This window comes from Notamacropus eugenii, chromosome 2 (assembly GCF_028372415.1).
Source record: "Notamacropus eugenii isolate mMacEug1 chromosome 2, mMacEug1.pri_v2, whole genome shotgun sequence".
Classification (NCBI taxonomy): domain Eukaryota; kingdom Metazoa; phylum Chordata; class Mammalia; order Diprotodontia; family Macropodidae; genus Notamacropus; species Notamacropus eugenii.
Genome location: NC_092873.1, coordinates 21,839,419 through 21,859,592, shown reverse-complemented (window position 1 = coordinate 21,859,592; position 20,174 = coordinate 21,839,419). Strand labels below are relative to the sequence as shown.

The 20,174-nt window shown below is 47.3% G+C and overlaps 1 long non-coding RNA gene across 1 annotated transcript; it reads left to right on the top strand.

Annotated features, from left to right (window-relative positions):
- Window positions 1–1,653: 1,653 nt before the first annotated feature.
- LOC140524689 (uncharacterized) lies at window positions 1,654–11,900 on the top strand. Its single transcript, XR_011973799.1, has 3 exons — window positions 1,654–1,864; window positions 7,646–8,075; window positions 11,692–11,900. It is a non-coding gene; the product is annotated as an uncharacterized lncRNA (long non-coding RNA).
- Window positions 11,901–20,174: the final 8,274 nt, after the last annotated feature.

Below are 20,174 nucleotides of genomic sequence, written 5' to 3'. Positions count from 1 at the left end.
TCCCTGGAAGATGGTCTGTCTTAGCTGGAGAACCCTGGAAATGAAGAACACATCTTCAGAACCCAGCCCAGAACAGCTCCAGTCCTGAGACTTGTAGAATGAGAGCCAGTGGAGGCAGGAGATGCTTTCTTTTTGTCCCAGTGTGTTCAATGCCTACACCCCCCAACCCCCAGGCCAGGTTTAGCACATGCACTGGGTTCAATAAATGTTTGTTGAATGGCATTGAATAACTGGAGCCTTCAGCTGTTCTGACAGTGTAGACATAGATAATAGGAACAATGTGGGCCCTGGCCTATCATTCTTCCTGGTGCATCATTAACTGCCTGGGAGTCAGCAGGAAAAGAGGGTGGGAGAGGTCAGGTGAAGGTGTACAGAGGGCAGTTTGCCCTATCGAGGGCTTTCAAGCCAACAGCTTTAACTCTAAAAACAAGGCTCTTTCCATGGACTCACATAAGCCTCCTATGGATAAACTCCCACCTTTTTCTAGTTCTCAGCTTTCACTATCACCAAAGGGCACCTTTCAACTCTAACCTCAGTTCTAGGGTTCCATCCCTGATGGTTCTACATTCTGAGGGTACACCTAGCTGTGATGTTCCATGTTCTCTCAGCTCTGACCTTGTATGTTCTATGATTCAAGGGGGAGAGTGAGATAGATCAGTTGTTTTACTATTGGTTGTGATTCCTGTCCCTAGAATGGATGAGAGGGTTGGGGAGCCATGCAAGAGATGCTGGAATTGTGAATGTGTGTGACCAATGGAGGCTTGGGAGTGGCCATTTGGCCCCCTTTGGGTCTCTCCACCATCGGCACAAAAAGTGGAAATTGGAAACATCAGGTGGATCGGCCCACTGTTCACCCAGGCACAGGGCACTGAGAGCGCACTTTGGCTTGTTCTTGCCCCCTCTGCCTACAGCCCTCAGACTTTGGTTATTTTCATGATAAAACTGGCTGAGAGCTTTCGCATTATAGCCAGACAAGTTCAGGGATGCCCCCATCAACTGACTCCAGTCCCACAGCCCCACAAAGACACTTGTTCCTGGGAATTCCTGTGTTGAGCACATTCTGGTGTTGGGGAGGCAGCACAACTCTCAGTTACCTTGTACCCGGACGGGGACTGTACCCATTCCTTCAAGGGTCCAGACCTGGGAAGAATGGAGTTGGGAAGGAAAGCTATTTCAGGAAAGAGGTGCTACTGAGCAATGAGACATTCGTGGGTTTGTTTTTGTAAAATCTGTAAAATGCTTTGCACACATTATCTCTCCAGAGCCTTAAATGGATGAAAGCACTTTACTGTTGTGGAGGGCAGGGCCCTTTTTAAACTCTCATCAGCACTAAATGAAAGCTTGTCCATTGATTGGGACCTCCTCCCCCAACCTTGTGAGGGAGGGACTATAAGTGTTATTTTTTCCCATTTTACTGGTGATTTTTCTGAGGGTGGTGAGAGATCATTGCCTCCAAGCCTCAGTTTCCCCATCTGTGCCCCAGAGCCACAGATTGTCAGAGCTGAAAAGGATCCTTTGGACCTTCCCTAAACAGAGTCCTGCTCTGCCACATGGCCAGTAAGTGATGACCATCCTGCTTTGTGATGCATACCTCACCCCTCCCCAGGTCTCCCAACACTTCAGGGACAGCTCTCAATAAAAGAAACTCCTTCACTGGACTAAACAATCTTTCAAGTCTCTCCAAGTCAGAGATTCTAAGACTCTGGAGAGCATGTTTCCTTGAAGAAGAGAAACTTGGAGGTTAAACCCAGGAGGGTTTCTTACCCTCAGGGCTGGCCACTCAGACAATGCTGGTATCTGCTCTCTGAATGCTGGTGAATGGCCTTTACAATTTGGAAAGACAAGATGGGGGTCGGGGCTTGTGGTAAGAATGTGAATTCTCTAGGATAATCTGCTGTGTTGATCTCTAAGGAGAATATGGAGGGCTCAGGGAGTCCTTACCAGTAGGAGCTGTGATGCCTGTGCAGGAGGGGCAGATGTGGACGCCTCTCTCGGGCCAGACCAGGTCCTGCAGCTGGGGCCTCTCCCCTGGATGAGCATAAGGAGACTCAACTGAAGTCCGGGATAGTATCTCTGTCCACTTACGGGCCACCTTCATTTACCCAGGAGCCACAGGGACTGGGGACTGGGAAGGGGTGAAGAGGCAGCTTCAGGTTGGACATTAGGGTGTAGTAGACCTGAGCTACCTGGGGAGGTGGCAGGTTCCCCTCATTCAAGGTTCTCCTGCTCATCTCTTCAGCTAATTATCATTAACTGTCATCTCTATGCAGATGGCTTCCAGATTCCAAATTCAGCTTGTCCGTTGATGGCACAGAGCTTCAGCCCAGACCCCCACCTGCCTTGTGGTCATTCTAAACTACATGACTTGTTGACACCTCAGACTCAACATATCCAGAACTAAGCTTCCCAAACCACCCCTCTTCCCACTGCCAAATCTTCCTCTTTCTGTACCCTTAACAGTGTCTCCCTGGGCAGCTAGATGGCACAGTGGGTAGAGAGATGGGCCTGGAGTCAGGAAGACCTGAGTTGAAATCTGGCCTCACTAGCCACGTGACCCTGGGCAAGTCACTTAACTTTGTTTGCCTCAATTTCCTCATCTATCGAATGAGCTGGAGAAGGAAATGGCCAACTGCTCCAGTATTTTTGCCAAGAAAATCCCAAATGGCGTCACAAAGAGTTGGGTATGACTGAACAACAACAAACATTGTTTCACGTTTATAATGCCACATTATACTCAAGTCCTCACTCTCCTTCACTGACTACATCCAGTCAGATGGTACAGTGGATAGTGCTGGACATGTGGTCAGAAAAATGAGTTAGAATCCAGCCTCAGGCACTTACTACTTGGGAGACCCTGGCCAAGTCACTTAACTTCTCAGCCTCAGTTTCCTTCTCTGTAAAATGGTGTTCATCATAGCACCTACCTCCCAGGATTGGTGTGATATCATATATTGCTGTATCTGATAATTTTTGTAAAGCCCTTTGCAACATTGAAGCAATATACACGTATATATATACATATATATACGTATATATACATATAAATGCTGCATATTATTATCGTCATGTCATTTCTACCTTCACATCTAATCCCTTCTCTGTCCTCTCCAGTCATCCTAATCTATGTCTGGCCACTGGAGCCAGATAACTGTGGAGGACAGAGTGAGGCTGGTGACCTTGCACAGCCCTACCTCACTTAGAGCAAGTCACCTCCTTGACGTCAAGGTCCTCTTTGAGAACAGAAGGATGAACTAGCCTCACGAAGCTACCCTCCCTTCATTCCAGACCTCATCATCTCTTGCCTATGTTACTGCAACAACCTCCTAACTTGGCTCTCTGCCTAAAGTCTCAGACCAATCTAGTTTATCCCCAACATGGCCCCCAGAGGGATCCCCAAGGGCAGAGCCTGGGACTCTCCATTCCACTAGCTCCATGGGCTTCTGATGGCTGGGAAACATACCAAAGTCGAAAGAGCTTGTCAAGTCCTTCCCAGCCACCTCGCCTGGTCTTTTCAGCTTCCCTGGACACAGATCCCCCTCCCTCAATCTGTGATCCAGTCAATCTGGCTTCCTCTCTGCTTCTTACTCTCAACACCTCATCTTCGGGCTGTTCTTCAGGCTCGGAATGCACTTAATCCTTGCCCACACCTCATCCAATCTGTCTTTCTTTAAGAAGAAGGTTAGGCACAGTCCTCTGAGAGAAGGCTTTCTCCATCCCTCTCACTGCTCATACCTTCCTTCCCCCAACTTCATTATCCTTCATCCCTCTCTCTCTGTCTCTGTCTCTGTGTCTTTCTCTGCCTCTGTCTCTCTCTCTCTTTCTCTGCCTGCCTGCCTGTCTGTCTGTCTGTCTCTCTCTCTCTCTCTCACACACACACACACACACACACACACCACTCCTCTCTCTCTCTCTGTCTGTCTCTGTCTCTGTTTCTCTGTCTCTCACACACACACACCACTCCTCTCTCTGTCTCTCTCTGTCTCTTTGTCTCTCTGTCTCTGTCTGTCTCTCTCCCTCTCCCTCTCACTCTCTCGGAATTGTCTCATACTTTGTACTTACTTGTCCCCAGCATCTAGCATACTGTCTAGCCCATAACAGTCACTTATTTAATTGATCGACTGGACGTTGTAGTGGCAATTCCTGTCCTGATGTTGGCTGTTTCAGGTGGTCATGGAAGTTTCTCCTAACTCTGGGACGCTGTGCCTGGCTTGGCAGATAGCTGCCTTCCCTCCACATCCCACCTTAGATCAACAACTAAAAGTGAAAGCTTCACTCTCAACAGGGCACCTTTGGACCCAGGACTTGGTGATAAGATCATGTCTATGTTGAGTCAAAGCCCTCTCCAGACCTTTAAGGTTGAATGAATTGTTGGTGCTCCTCAAGCCACTTACATTTTGTCTTTTGAAGGTCACTTTGACCTGGAAGGAACCATTTAGTCCGACCCTCTTCTTGTACAGTTGGGGAAACCTAGGCACAGCGAGCTTGTTTTGTCAAAGGTCTCTGAGGTGAAGAGAAAGGTGATGCCATAGACCACTTACTCTTGTGCTGTCACAGTCATGAGATTTGGCTTTCTAGGGAGTTGGATATTTCAGCAGGGATAAACAGAGCCCCCATCTCTGTCGACCTCCTTGTCTCCACTGGCTTAAGGGAGTTTGCATTAAGAATGGGTTACTGAGGGAGGACATAAGTTTTTAGAATATAACAGTGTGCCCAGCAGCCTGTTAGGTACTCTGGAGTCTAACAAGAGGATATACCTGGAACTGGAAGAAACCTTAGGGACTCTGTACTCCAACCCTGCCTCCATTTTACAGATGAGGAAACTGAGGCCTTGGGGGCATTAATAAGGCACTTGCACAAGGTCAAACAGCTAATAGGCATGAGAGGCAGGCTTTGAAGTCAGGTCTTTTGACTCCAGGGTTTTGAGTATGTGGTGTCTTAATATGAAGGACAAAAATAAGTCAAGCTAACAGGCACTAATTAATATTTGGCCATAATTTGTTGATTATTATAAGTAATAAAAACCAACCTTGTAATTCAATAGCAAATAATTGCTTATTGATAATTGATTACTATATAATAATAGTAAAACCAGAAGCATAATTACTTAATACTTCGAACATTTGCAAAGTACTTTGCCCATCTGTCTCTTGATACAACCCCTACTTTCAAAGACATCCATTTGGGGAATCCAGGGGGAATCAACAAGGGCTTGGTGACCCAGGTGTGGTGGGGACGACTGGCCCAGGGGAAGGAGAAGGCTTTCATCCTTAGGGGCTTGAGCTGAAAGAGGACACAGAGGTGGCACCAAGGTAGAGACAGCATTAGTTTTGAAGTCAGGAAGACAAGATTTTGAATCCTGCCTCAGACACTTTTTAGCTGAGTGGTCCTGGGCAAGTCATGTCACGTCTGCCTGCCTCAGTTTCCCTTAATTGTAGAATGGGGGATAATAATAGCATCTGCTTCCCAAGGTTGCTGTGAGGATCAAATGAGATCATGCCTGGCAAGCATTTAGCACATAGAAGGTGATTACTAAATGCTTCCTTTCTATTTGAGCTAAACAGAACGACTCAAAGGATCATAATTAAGAGTTGGAAGGGATCTCCAAAATGTCCATAATTGAAAATAATCTTTAAGACTCAGTCTGGTCAAGGCAGGGGATGAGGGGGCTGTTATCTCCTTATTCTTGAACATGATCCCTCCTTTAGAGCTGCCTAAGATCACATCATCAATAAATCATTAAACATTTACTAAGCACCTACTGTGTGCTAGGCACTGAGGATGCAAAGGGAGGGCAACGTTGGGTCCCTGCCCCACGAATCTCAGTCTAATGGGGAGGCAATATGTGAACAGACAGACAAAGCAAGCTCTCCACAGAATAAATGGGAAATGATGAGTGGAGGGAAGGGGTGGGGAAGGTTTTCCATGAAGGACAGGGTTTTAGTTGGGATGCAATGGAAGCCAGTATGCTGAGATGAAGAGGGAGAGCCTTCCAGGGATGGGGAATAGCCAGAGAGAATGCCCAGAGGTGGAAAGTCTTGTTCATGGAACAGCCATGGGATCCCTGGATCCAAGAGTGTGTGTCTGGGCTGAAGGAAGTCATCTGGGATTGCTACTCTGGTCTCTCACTGAGCTTGTTCTCCACTAAGCCCCCCAGATCTTCTTCAGATAATTGGCTATGTAGTAATACCCCTCCCATTTTGTACTTGTGAAACAAGTGCATTTAAACATCCAAATGTAAGACGTCATATTTCTACCTATTAAACTTAATCTTCTTGGATTTAACCCTATGTTCTAGCCTACAGTCCATCTTCACACTTCTCTCAGCCTCAATTTCTTTACCTATGAAATGGGTTCTATAATCTGTTATCTACTTCAGAGGACTGTGGTTGGATCAAGTCAGCAAACCTCTGTTAAGTGTCTTCTGTGTGCCAGACTCTGTGTTAAGGCTGATAATACAAATATAAGCAGAAAGAAACACAGCCTCTTTCCTTAAGGAGCTTAAATTTTGATGGGGGAAGACACATACAAAGGAGCTGAAAAAGACTGGTTTGAAGGAAGCGGTGGAGCAAAGCAGAGGGAAAGAGGGAAGGGTGGATAGAATGAAGACATCACAGCCCCCCTCCCCACTTTCCTGAAAGGGCGGCTGGGGCGGGGGGAGTGGACAAAGGCAGAAGGACAGACTTCCAGTGTGAGAAATTCAGAGGTGGAGTGAACTTGGGGTGAGGAGGCTTCTTTGGCATGAATGGTGAGGAAGTCCAGAGTCAGGAGTGAAGCCCACAGCGGAATGTGGCAAAGGGGTCATTCTATAACCCTTAAAGTGCCAAGTCAATGGGATTTTCCCCACCTCTCCTGGAAAGGCACTGTAGGAGTTAATATCCTCCTTTGGCTCCAAAGTGGTGACACCAGGGCTTCCTAGCAATTAGACTGATGTGGAACCAGAACCCCTGGCTTTGGGCTCCTGACCGTGGCCTTTCTGCTGCATCGTGGCATCCTCAAGGAGGGCAAGGAAGGAGAATGTTGAAAAAATGGGAAGGAAAAAAGGAATTGAATGAAGTTATACTGTGGGCAGAGCTTGGTTCTGGGGCGGGGATCAGAGGGAGAGGAGAACACAGTCCTGAGAAAGGGCGCAGGGCTTGAGGATGAGAGGACCTTGTACTCCAGACTAACAAATCTCCATGTGTCACCCCTTCCCCGTAGAATCATTGAAAGAGCCAGAAAGATGCCGCTTTCCCCATGTGTAGAGAGTTCTAAGGACACCTCAAATTCGAGGAAGCTAGACCACTAAAAGGTGAAGGAGGGTGTCTCTCAGTGAGCACCCCTCCCCCTGCCTCTCCCCATCCTGGCTCCCCCAGGCTGCCCCCCACCCTGGCTCCCTAAGGCCATACTGTGTGTTCCCTGATTCCGTGATCAGAGGGAGTCCTCGTAGAGTCCAGCAGTGGTCAGTCAGCTCCACCTGGCCCAGCATCCTGATTGCCATCACTTGTATTTCCATATTCTGGCCTGGTGATGGAGAAGCCTTTCCCTCTGTGAGTTCTTTTTGGTGGTTGCTATTGAAAGGGGGGAGCATCTTGGAGGCTCGAGTCAAGTCCTTGTTCCTGCATGTAAGTGAGCTCATTTTTCAGTGTGGCTTTCCTATTCTTTCCAGGAAAAGAGTGGCCACAGCCACGTCCTCCCAGGCCTTTTGATGTCCAGAATTCTCTTCATATCCCAGATAGAAAAAGTCAGCGATTAAGACTGAGTCCCTGAAGGACACATTGTCAGCCTTCTCTTTGACAAGAAGGGTTTTCCAGTGAATCAAACCTTGCTCCGGGCCCAGGGGGCCACAATAGGCATTGAAAAGATGGATAGCCCAATTGTCCTGCCTAGGGATCCAGGAAGGGAGAGGGCTCCTCCTCCAGGGAGGCCTCCCTCCAGCGGCCTGCCCTGGCCTCACTGGACCCACAATGAAAGGCCCAAGCAACCAGTTCTCTTTCTGGAGAAAAGCTCTGACAATGGTGCCACAGACAGACACAAATCCTGCCACGCAGGCTGTGGGACAGCCTCACTCATGTGAAGGGCCAGCCAAGTAGAAAGTGGTAAGTTTCCTTCTAAAGGACTGTGACCCTGAAATCTTGCAGCTGCTGGGGGCTCCCCCCAAGGTCAGAGTGACACAGACAGGGCTCTAGGCAGACACAGTGAGAATGAGCTCATTGGCCAGATCCAGGTGGGACAACTGTCGTGTTAGATGTACATAAAAAAAGCACAAGAAATTCCAGAGCCTGACCAGGAGGGGAAAGGTGGCAGAGGAAGCTAGGAGGACCCTTGGGGTTGCTCAGTCACTTCCTGGGTTCTGGGTGGGAAGTGGCACCCTGCCATCTGTGCACCTGAGCTCACACCCTCTCCCTGAGCCTTGGGACTTTTTGTCTAAGAGAATTAAAAAGATGGTCTCCACACAGGTCTCTCTCTCTCTTTCTCTCTCTCTCTCTCTCTCATTGTCTCTCTCTCTGTCTCTCTGTCTCTGTCTCTGTCTCTCTCTGTCTCTCTCTCTCTTTCTCTCTCCTTTCCCTCCCTCTCTTCTTTCTCTCTTTTTCTCTTCCTCTATGTCTCCCTTCTTTCCTGATTTCTATCCCTATATATCTGTCTCTCCCCCTTTCATTCTCTCATTCTCTGTGTTTCAGAAAAAGGTTTCTGGCCTTGGGATTGCTCTCTAGACAGTACTCTGTCACGAGGGAGGCATATACATGTTTCACCCAATGGTAATCTTGATCTCTTTTTGGTGTCTATCCTACCCAACCCTGCCTATCTCCTCTGCCTGGGACCCAGCAGCATTCTCCCAGTCACTTCTCTCTCCTTCCTCCCTGACTCCCTCCCCAGAATAAGGCAATTTTGGAGGATCCCTCCGTACCCCTAGATGTTTCAAGGCAGCCTTAGATATGCTAATAGAAGCCAGCTCATTCCTGCTAACATTGAAATGCCTCTTTACTACAGACCAAGCCTGAACCTTCTTTTGCTCCACTTTTCATATAAAAGGGAACATACTTCATCCTCCCCTCCCCCTTTCTGTCATCACTTCACCCCATTTAAATCTTGGTTGCTGAGAGACCCTATTTCCCACCCGTAGCCATGGGCTGCTGAAATTCCCAGGTGCTAAGGACCTCTCTATCTCTTGCCCCTGAATCTTTGCATAGGCTGTGTACATTCCTGGAATGTACTTCCTTCTCAGCTCCTAGAAACACTAGATTCCAGACTGAGCGGGGGACCACCTCCTCCATGAGGGCTTTCTTGGTTGCCCTGATTCTTAAAGGCTGTCCTCCCACAAATACTTTATATTTCCATTGTCTATACTTTGTATGGACTTCTCTGTACATAGACCATTTCCTTCCAGGAGAATATAAGCTTCTTAAAGGGAGTTTTCCTTTTTGTTAATAAGAGTCTGGTACCTTTAAAATCCTTCAGAAGAGACATGCTATAAAGTACAGAGAACAAGGGAACCTGAGTGGGAGAATGAGGAGAAGGGAGATTCAGAGAGAAACAGTTGGGAGAGGGGCTGGGGTGGGGTGGGGAATCATTCTCAGGAAAGTGGATTAGAGAGAGAGAAAAGGTTTTCTTGTGATTTGCTAAGTGGGGGGGGGAAAGGTTTAATCAGTTTCTGTTTTTTAGGGTCCATAACATGTGGAACTCCATGGAAAGGAAAGTCTAAGAAATTTGATTCAACAAATAATTTTAAGCCCCCTACTAGGTACCTCTTACATTCTATTTGGAGGATACATCATCAATTAATAATAAAGATTTAGTAAATACCTACTACGTGCCAGGCACTATGTTAAGAACTGGAGAGATAGCGTTCAAATTTATGGACTCTTCTCTCCTCTTTACCCCCTCCGAATGAGCACTGATATCAGGTAGGGATAAAAAGTATTTTAATTGGCTTCTGCCCCAAAGCTTTGTGCATATGCTAAAGGGGCGAGCTACCCCTCTGGGTTCCTCTTCCTTTCTGGTTTTGGGGTTAGAGGACTTTCCAGAGCCATGTCCAGGCATCCTGCCTTGGCAAACCTATGCCCAGAATGATCCTACCTCTCTCTCATGGGGTTCTCTAACTAGTTCTCCAATTAGGACCCTGAGCAGCTGCCTCAAGATAGACAAGTCCAGGTATTCTTGTGAGTTTCAGAAAGTCATGAAGTCCCAAGAGGCCATCAAGGCAACCACTGCCCACCAGGGCAGTCAGTCACTGCAGCATTAGCCAAACAAGCGGGAAGTTGGCACAAAGGGAGTAGGGAGAGAGGGGACATGGGGAAAGAAGATCAGACTATGAAACAGAATTCCCTTTCTTTCTAAAACTATTTCTGTCCCCTCCAAAGTTCTAACTTTAGCCTCTCAAATGAATGTGCTGGTAATAATGTTATTGGATTCTGTTCTAAGCATTCTGTGATTTTTTTCCTTACTTGGTATTCTCTTTTCTGTATGAGAATAAAACTACCTGGTCCACCTCTTGGTCATATTTGCACATTAGATACCTTTTGCTTTCTCCCCTTCACTGGGGAAAGCATTAGACTAGACTGAAAGGAAGCATTACTGTAATCGCTAATTGTTCTGGGGAAACTGAGGGGTGAGTGGGGGGATGCTAAGTGGATATAAGTCAGTGGCGATGAGGAGCCAATGAAGCCTTCTTCTCTTATTCAGAAGTAAGTTAATTTCAACTTGGTATAGCACCATATGACTGGTACTGTGCAGAGTCTGGTCATACGGAAGGGTGGCTTCCCGAACCCCTGGGAGGCCCAGCTGCAATTCCTTTTAGTCTCTTCTAACAAAAAAAGGCAAAAATCATCCTCAATCCTTTCACATTCCAATGGGAGAGGTGATTTACAAACATCTTGGAACTTACAAGAAACATGGAAGACAATCTGAGAGAGAAAGGCACCAGTTCCTGGAGATCTGGGACAGGTCTCGTGTAGAAGGTGGGATTTAAGCCTGGTGGTGAAGGAAGCTGGGGAAATCAAGGCAGGGGTGAGAAGGGAGACCATTTTAGATAGGAGTAACAGTCAGCATAAAGCAAGGAGACGTATAAAGAGCTAGGTCAGTGTGACTGAGCAAAATAATGGAGGGGAGTAGAATGTGAGAAGAAATGACCCTAGAAGTAATAGGGAGCCATTAGTGTTTGCTGAGTAGGGAAGGGACCTAAGCATTACAGAGTAAGTCTTTAATTAGCATTTATTGAGTTAACTGCAGAACCATAAAATTTTTTGCTTCTATGACACAAACCTGCAAAACAAATTGTTTTCTAAATGGATGTAATGTATACACATGTACAAATTGATTAAGAGAAATAATACATTATAAAAACTTTTAGCTTTTAGCAGTGACCTAAAGTCATGAGTGTGATAAGAGGTTCTTAGTGAAGTGCTAAAATTCATCCACACTCTGGACAGTATGGTTCAGTGTAAAGAGGACTGAGTTGGGAGTCAGTGGGTGTGGGTTCAAGCTTATTTTTCCACTCACAACCTGTTAACTTTGATCAAGGTCCCCTGAGCTTTGACTTATAGAAGGAGGAGGTTGGACAAGATGCTCGCTCCCTCAAGCTGAGACCCTGGGAACCCCCAGGTCCTAGACCAGTCTCTCCCCTTTGGGATATCTCTGGGAGTTCCCCTGTCATTCTCAGTAAGAAGCGTTGGGAAAACCCATCCCTTCATCTGAAATTAGTATTATTTTTTTCAGATGCAAACTAAGGATGATTAAATCTGCACCATCATACAAAAGGCATTTCATCTTCAGGATGTGGAATTTAATGATACCTAAAGCATGTTATTCAAAGATTCCCTGGGCCTCTAATTGAGTATACTTTAATAACAATATAATTAGAATTAAAGTAAAAATTTCTGGTGGAGAAATGATCATTTACGAGAGGTGAGGAGAGAACTGGGTAGATATTCTCCAAATGATTCACTGGGTGTGCATCTGAAGGGCCAATAGGAAATGTCTAGGGCAGGTAAGGAAACTGGATAGAAGGAAGCAGTCAGTGTATATAAATGGACAGCTGAGTACTCAGAGATTCTTCAAGCAAATTCCTTAGCAGAACAATGAGAAAACACCCCACGTTTTCTTCGGAGAGCAATTACTGGAATGATTTCTGGCCTGACAACCCTGGGAAGCGTTTTTAAACCCTTCCTTCCCTTTCCTGGCCCAGTGCCTCCAGCTGGTGTACTGGCCTGGCTTGAGAAGAAACAACTACAAGTGGGAGTTGAGGCTGGGTGGCATGGTGGTGGTAAAGTAGACAGCAAACCTGGGATATGCTTCCCTATGTTTCCCTTGGGCTGTTGGAGTCCACTAGCATGCACCTCAGCATAAATGGTAAACCAAGAAATAAGCCAGGGAGTGGCCCAAATGGCTATGTCTATGAACATTAAAATGGTCTATTGGAAAGTGAAAAATTCAACACGGAGAATTCTTGACGGCCATGATGTCAAGTAACTGGTCTGGTGGATGGATTATTCTTATCATGGACTTGACTTCTCTTTTCTTGTAACTAACTAAATTGACCAATTAATGTAGCTGCCCATACACTCTGTTCAGTTAGTTGACTGACCTTGGGTAAACTGTTCCCTGCCTAGGGTCCTCCTTCTGAAAAATGGGAAGATGCCCATGTATGGAGAATTGTACCCTTAGGTCTCCAACTCCTACTGATGTCCATGAGAGCTGCCTGGTATGGACATATTGGGACCTCCTCTGCCTTTTGTCCGTGAGAAGCACATACCGTTCCCTTGGGTGCACGGATGCTTCCTCCTCATCAAAGGCTCTCATTAAATTAATGAGCCTGTTTGTGCTAAGACACAAGGTGGGGTTGCATGGCTCCTGGGCATATTTCTGTAAGGATGAATGGGCCCCTCTAGGCAGAGGGCTTCTTCCCACCCACGTTCTCATTTAAGAGAGAGGCTTTGGTATGGAGCAGTTTAAGTTCAGGGCCCCCAGGAAGTGGGGGCCCATAGACAGACATTCACACAGGACCAGCAGATTTGGTTTAAGGATGAATGGGGGTGGAGTTGGGGTCAGAGAGCTAGCCCCTGAGCTTCCTACAGAGCATCTCCCAGCCCTTTCAACATGGGGATCTCCTCTCTTCCTGATGCACCCTCTGGGAAACTTCCTGTTAGAGTGGATAGCTTTGTGGTCAGGCAGGTGGAGGTACTAATCCAGCTTCAGACACTCATTAGCTGAGTGAGGATAATCATATCATGGAACCAATCTGGACTCTCTGGTCTCAATTTCTTAGTCTGTAAAAGGGGAAAAGTAGTGGTAGTAGTAGAAGCAGCAGCAGCAGCAGCAGTAGTAACATCTCTCCAGTTTGTTATAGGAATCAAACATGATAATGTCTGTAAAGAACCTTGTAATCTTTAAGGTGTTATGTCCACATGCATTCTAACAGTAATAGCCATATTACTGTAATTATTTTGGCTTTCAGGAGGACAATGAAGTAGGCTTCTCAATTTTCTTCCTCCTCAACCCCGTTACTGATAGATTTGCTAATTAAAGAAATGGAGATGGACTCAAAGTCTAAGGCTTCTTCTCAGCAAATGGGAAAGCGAAAAGGTAACCAAGTACCAACGTGACTCAGGTATAGAAAAGGCAGTTTATTCTCACTCAGAAAAGGGAATGCTAAGCAACCAGAAAATTATAAAAAGAGCGGATCAAAAGCCAATAACTTCCCATTTTTGTATGTCAGTGGGGAGGCCCATCCATATTCTGGCCTCATTAGGACAGGCACCAGCTGATCAAATGCCAAGCGGGGATCTAAGCCTCCCTTTCCCACTCCCACTTTCTTACCCTTGTGTCAAATCTGAAGATCTGCTAACATTAACGTTGCTATAACCACAACCACTTGGGTCAATGTTGTCCTTGTCAGTGGGGTTCACAGGCCTTCCAGGATCTTCAGAAGGTCAATGTTCAAGGAAAGGAAAGACAGACAGGGACCCCCACTGTAAACCTAGCAAGCAAGTTGAGTCTGTACTCTGCTGGGGGCACCAGAAGGTCCCAGCCCTACTGTTATGCCAGAGTAAGAAAGGACCCCTCATTCCTCCACTCCCCTTCAGGAATTGCACTTTATCTTCTTGAGAGATGTCTCCGAGAGGTCTGCCAACCTTAAGCCACATCTTGCACAGGTATAGTACTCCATGTCTTTAGATTTTCTGTTTTAGCAACCAATCATGGGGACTCCATTCAGTGATAAACCATGTCCAGTCTGAGGAGGGATCTTGGACAACTTGCTCATTCAACAGACAGGGAAACCGAGGTCCAGAACCTGAGGACATACGATGTAGTCATGGTGGCTACTTGACATGGTAAATAGAACTCTGGACTTAGGATTAAAAAAAAGACCTGAATTTGAATCCTGACTCCGATGGTTACTAGCTATGTGACCCTGGGCAAGTCCTTTAACCCCTATCTGCCTCAGTTTCTTCGTGTGTAAAATGGAAATAATAACAACTTCTTCTACCCCTTCCACTCTATTCTGAGGATCAAATGAGATGTTCCCTCCTGGACACCATCTGAAAGAGAGGGAGATTGTCCCAGTTAGTATTAAGAATGTGTGTTTTCTCTCAATCAAAGGGGTGCCATCTCCTATGGCCTGAGGAGGGCCATACCTCTGGAGCAGACAGCCCCAAGCAGAATCCAGTTGTAATGGATTTCAGGGAATGCTGTAGATGGGAGACAACACCTACTCTAGAAAGAGGCCTGGAGCTGGAATCCAAAGAATGGGCTTCAAATCCTGTCTCCAAGATTTACTGTCTGAGTGAATGACCTTGGGCAAGTGATTTCACCCTTGGGGCCTCAGTTTCCCTTTTCTAACAAGTGAGGGTGTAGGACTAGAAGGTCTCTAGATCTGACCTCCTGAGACTCCCCAGGAGGTCGAGGGGGCCTCCTGCTGTCACTGCTAATCAGGAACCCCCCAGGTAGAGAGGCGGTGGTGGTGGGGTTGGGGGAGGTTCTAGACAATGGCTTCTCATTTTCACTTTGGGGAATAAAGTCTGACTTCCTCACCCAAGGATTTAGAAAAGAAAGTGGCACTGTCTCTCACACCAAACATGGAGGAAGACCCTGGGCTGCCCATGGTCTTGCTGCTCTGTTGTCCCTGGGTCACAGAAGAAGCCTGGGGATGTGGAGGGAAATGTGGACCCAAGGGGTTTTTGCCCTAAGGGGAAGCTCGGCTGGGGCCCTGCCACTCTTGGTCTGGAGCAGACTGAGCCCCAGCTGCTCCCTCCATCACTGAGAAAGAATCTCCCTGAAGGTGGGGCCTCATGACCTTCTCCCTACCTCATCAGACCCCCTCCTCTGGGGGAGGGCAAGAATGTGGGTCAGCAGCAGGGCCTGGGATGGGGTAGTGGGGCCAAGGACCAGAAAGCCTCCTCTCCGGTGCCTCCCTCCTTTCCCTTCTCTTTTCCCCCTCAGCAGGGGGCCATGCTCTCCCTCCCAGGGCCTGTATCAGGGGAACGCTGGTCTGGAGAGAGAGTCCTGGCTTCTGTGCCATCTTGGACAAATATCCCTTCTCCTTTGTGGGTCTCCTCATTAATAAGGAGTTCAGATGAGATGGCCTAAGAGTCCCTTTCCCCCCTCTCATCCCTTCCGGCTCTGATGGTTTTGTAACATGGAGGTGTCTCCTTTGGCCTAGCTGGGCTGAGGCCCCTGAACCCGTGCCCTGATTCCTTGGATGCTTCCAAGGTGCCGATGCACTCCCTGCTGCCCCCCTCAACACCTCGTCTCTGTTGTCCCTCAGGGCTTGGGTGGCTGCCACCCTCCTCTCTGACTGGAGACTCCTCTGAGCTCCTATGGAGAGCTGGGGGCACGTGGCAGGACTGGCCTCACCTGTAAGCATGCTGCGGCTGTCTGAGCCCACACGCAGACCCTGGGAGCAGAAGAGATACTATGTAGCCAGCTCAGTGTAGACACCACAGACCCCAGAGACTGCTCAGATCCAAGAGTCAGGACAGGTTTTCATGAGGCCTCGAGAGGGCGTCATGATCTCCCACCCCACAGCTGGTGTGACATTGTTTCCAAGAGAGGACATAGATCAGGGACTAGGACAAAGTATGCTTGAGCCTGGAGGGTGTGAGAGCAGGGGATGTCAGGGCTGGGAGGGGTCTGAGAACAGGGGATGTCAGAGCTGGGAGGGGCCTGAGAACAGGGGATGTCGGGGCTGGGAGGGGTCTGAGAACAGGGGATGTCAGGGCTGGGAGGGGTCTGAGAACAGGGGATGTCAGGGCTGGGAGGGGTCTGAGAACAGGGGATGTCAGGGCTGGGAGGGGCCTGAGAACAGGGGATGTCAGGGCTGGGAGGGGTCTGAGAACAGGGGATGTCAGGGCTGGGAGGGGTCTGAGAACAGGGGATGTCAGGGCTGGGAGGGGTCTGAGAACAGGGGATGTCAGGGCTGGGAGGGATCTGAGAACAGGGGATGTCAGGGCTGGGAGGGGTCTGAGAACAGGGGATGTCAGGGCTGGGAGGGGTCTGAGAACAGGGGATGTCAGGGCTGGGAGGGGTCTGAGAACAGGGGATGTCAGGGCTGGGAGGGGTCTGAGAACAGGGGATGTCAGGGCTGGGAGGGGTCTGAGAACAGGGGATGTCAGGGCTGGGAGGGGCCTGAGAACAGGGGATGTCAGGGCTGGGAGGGGCCTGAGAACAGGGGATGTCAGTGCTGGGAGGGGCCTGAGAACAGGGGATGTCAGGGCTGGGAGGGGTCTGAGAACAGGAGATGTCAGGGCTGGGAGGGGTCTGAGAACAGGGGATGTCAGGGCTGGGAGGTACCTCAGAACAGGGAATGCTAGAGATGGAAAGGACCTTAGAGACATTTTTGTTCAATTTCTTTATGCTATATAGGTAGCTAGGATGTGCCACAATGGATAGACCATGGGATTTGGACCAGGAAGACCTGAGTTCAAATCCCTGCTCAGATGTTTACAGTTTGTGAGGCTCTGGGCAAGTCACTTAACCTATGTTTGCTTTAGTTTCCTCATCTCTAAAATTACTTCATAGGGTTATTATGAGGATAAAATAAGATATTGTGAAGCATTCTGTAAACCTTAAGGAGAGAGGAGAAACTTGCATAATGTAGCGGGATAATGTTTTGAAAAATGCCACCAGTGTTCCCCGACCTCTTTCCTCCTGCTCCTCTCATATTGTGTCGAGACTCTGGACCCCCTATCTTGAGGTCACCTCCCAAAGTCTCTCCAGGGTCTGTGCATGGTCAGATTCCTGAAATGATCTCCATGATAAAGGACTGGGGAGACTTGGTTTGCTAACAAACTCTTCAGAGTCCAATTCAGCATCAGCTAAAGTATGTGGGGAAAATCTGGCTCCTTGTCAGGTGTGGGGCTTCCTCTTGAGCCCAGGATATGTTTGAGGAATGTTCACATCAGGAACATCTGCATTTGGCAAACATTTTGGTGTGTGAGCCAGTGACGTGCCCTGGGCTGAGGGCCAAGGATTGTTGGGAAACTTTGGGTGAATAAGTTTCCACTGCTGGCTTTCGAGGCGGCCTCATCACCTACAGTCAAAAGCATCTGAGGTGTGGGCAGTGTCCACCCTGGACTGAATAGCCAGGGATCAGGATGACTGGTCTCCTCCATTCCATGGAGTGGGTGTTTCCTTTGGAAGTTTCCAGATGACCTACCCGCCTGCCTTCTTCACTCTAACACAGTGTCTTGGAGGTGTGTAGATAGAGGCAGAACCAGTGCTTTCTAGGACACTGAAAATCCCCTCTACTAATGAAATCAAAGATTGAGACCCTCCTTTCTCAGAGAAAACAAAAATGTACCAGGAACTATATTAGGTGCTGGCCATAGAAAGAACTGATGGTCTCCTAGGAGGAGAAAATATGTCCACAAATAACTCAAGGCAAAGAATATACCCAGAAATTTAGAGCACTTTGAAATATGTATGCAGGGGATGTAGAAGAGCCTTGGGCAGAAAGGGTCCCCTGAATGGGAAGTGAGGTTGTCTCCAAGGCACAGAGGAGGAAGAGGAACATGACAGGCATGGGGGACCCTAGTGCAAAGACCATGTGGTCATGTAACATCTCAGTGCAAATCTGACTGGAACTGGGAGCTCATGGTAGAAGATAAGAGAGAGAAGGTAGAAATTCTTTGTAATCAGGGACGGCTCTTTGAGAGGAGAGAGAGGGAAGTTTTTGTGAGGTAAAAAACAAGAGACAGCAACAAAATTTTATTTTTAAAAAGACTAGAAAGGTAGGGAAGAGCCAGGCTGTGAAAGACTGAGAGTCAACAGGGAACCACCGGAGATTGTTGACCAAACTCAGTGTCTGATGTAGAGTAGGTGCTTATTAAATGATATTAAGTTGTGGAGTTGCCTTGAGTATACTTAGAGAGTCAGTTACTCGGTAAGGAAATTTTTCATTCCAAGCAACTCATGAAAGCAACTCCTAAGGTATGGAAGGAGTAAGAGGATCTAATTTGAAAAGGGGGCACCTGCACCAATGGAGCTAAAGATCCCTGAACTATTAGAACATTAATCAGATAACTCTCAAGTTTAAATTTGTTGACACTATTAACCACTTATTAAACCACTTATTATGATGCCAGTTACTGTGCTGGGTACTGGAGCTACAAAGACAAAAATGAGTCCTTGCCCTCAAAAATCTTACATTCTGTTTAGGGGATACAGTATGTTTGCAGGTAAGTAAGAATATACATATCAAATAAACACAAAGTAATTTCAGGTTTCTTGAAGAAGAAGAAACAAACTAAACCTTGAAGAGAACTGGAAATTCCAAGAGGTAGTGAAACAAAAGGAGAGCATGATAGCCTTGCAAAGGTTTAGAGGTTGAAGATGGACTGTTGTGTATGGGGAATAGCAAATACACCATTTTTTGGCTGGAAAATAGAGCAAGTAATGTGAAAAGTAATGTGAATTCAATCTGAAAAAGATAGGCTCAGTTCATTCCTTTATGTGCCAAGTGGAGGAGTTTGTTTATATCTTAAATAACAACTGGAAGCCTCTTGAACTTCTTGAACAGAGGAATGACATGGTCACATCCTTGCTTATGAGTATTAAAATGGCAGCTGTGGGAGACAGATTGGAGAAAGGAGAGACTAGAGGGAGAGAGAGCAATTAGGAGACTATTGGAGTAGTCTCAGGGAGAAGGACTGAAGAGGGCCTGAACTCAGCTGATTCTGGCCAAGCTATTGATGGAAATCTAAAGATGGAATGAGACCCCGAAAGTCCTTGCCCTGAGGAGCTTATAGATACTGAGTAGAAATGCCAGAGAAACACCACTGCAACTTCAACTTTACAGCTTACCATGCATTTGGGCTACTTTGTGTTTATTGAAAGGCAGTGTGGTACAATGGGAAAAGCCCTGGATTTGGAGTCTGAGGACGAGCTATACTTTGGGCACCTGTATGTTTGTATATACACCTGCATGTACCTCTATCTTTCAGAAAGTCCTGTAAGGTTGTGGAAAGGAGAGGAGGGAGCTCTGCATTGACACATGAAGATCTTCCTCTGTTCACATCCCAGCTCTGCCACTTACTATCCCTGACTTCCAGGGATCCCTTCTCTCCTCTTGTCCTCAGTTTCTTCATCTATTAAGTGAGGTGGTTGTACTAGCTGGATGCTAAAAACACTTCCAGCCTTAGACCTCTACAATCCAGATCTTGTTTAATATCCTTGTAAAAGCATTATTATCCCTCTTTTACGGCCAAGGAAACTGAGGCTTAAGTGAAATAAATTACACAGGGGTTTTGGTGCCAGAAGTGGGATTAGAACCTAGGTCATCCAGCACTCTCTCCTCTGAGACCAGCTGGAAGACAGAAGTACAATCTCAAAAGCTGTGCATGGTACATTTAGGTACTCTTCAAGTTACTTTGTCTCACTTCCAGGGAAGGAGTGTACAGAGGGGCCAATATCAGAGGGGAATCCTTGCTGGGGATTGATGTCAAAGGGAGGACCAGGAGTAGGGAAGGAGACTCTGCCTATGCCTGTGCTATAGGAGAGTGACAGGGCCTTTCTCCTCAGCAGCAGATACTGGGAAGGCGTTTCCTGGAAGTAGCCTCTCATCCTTAGGCTTGCACCCCAGAGGCTTTCTTGGAATCTTCTGGGCCTCAGGAGCTCCTGCCTGATTTGCACAATGGTAGCTGTGTTTGTTGTGGGTCTGCTTGTGTTTTCCTTTTACAGCAAAATCAAAAGCTGTCTAGGCT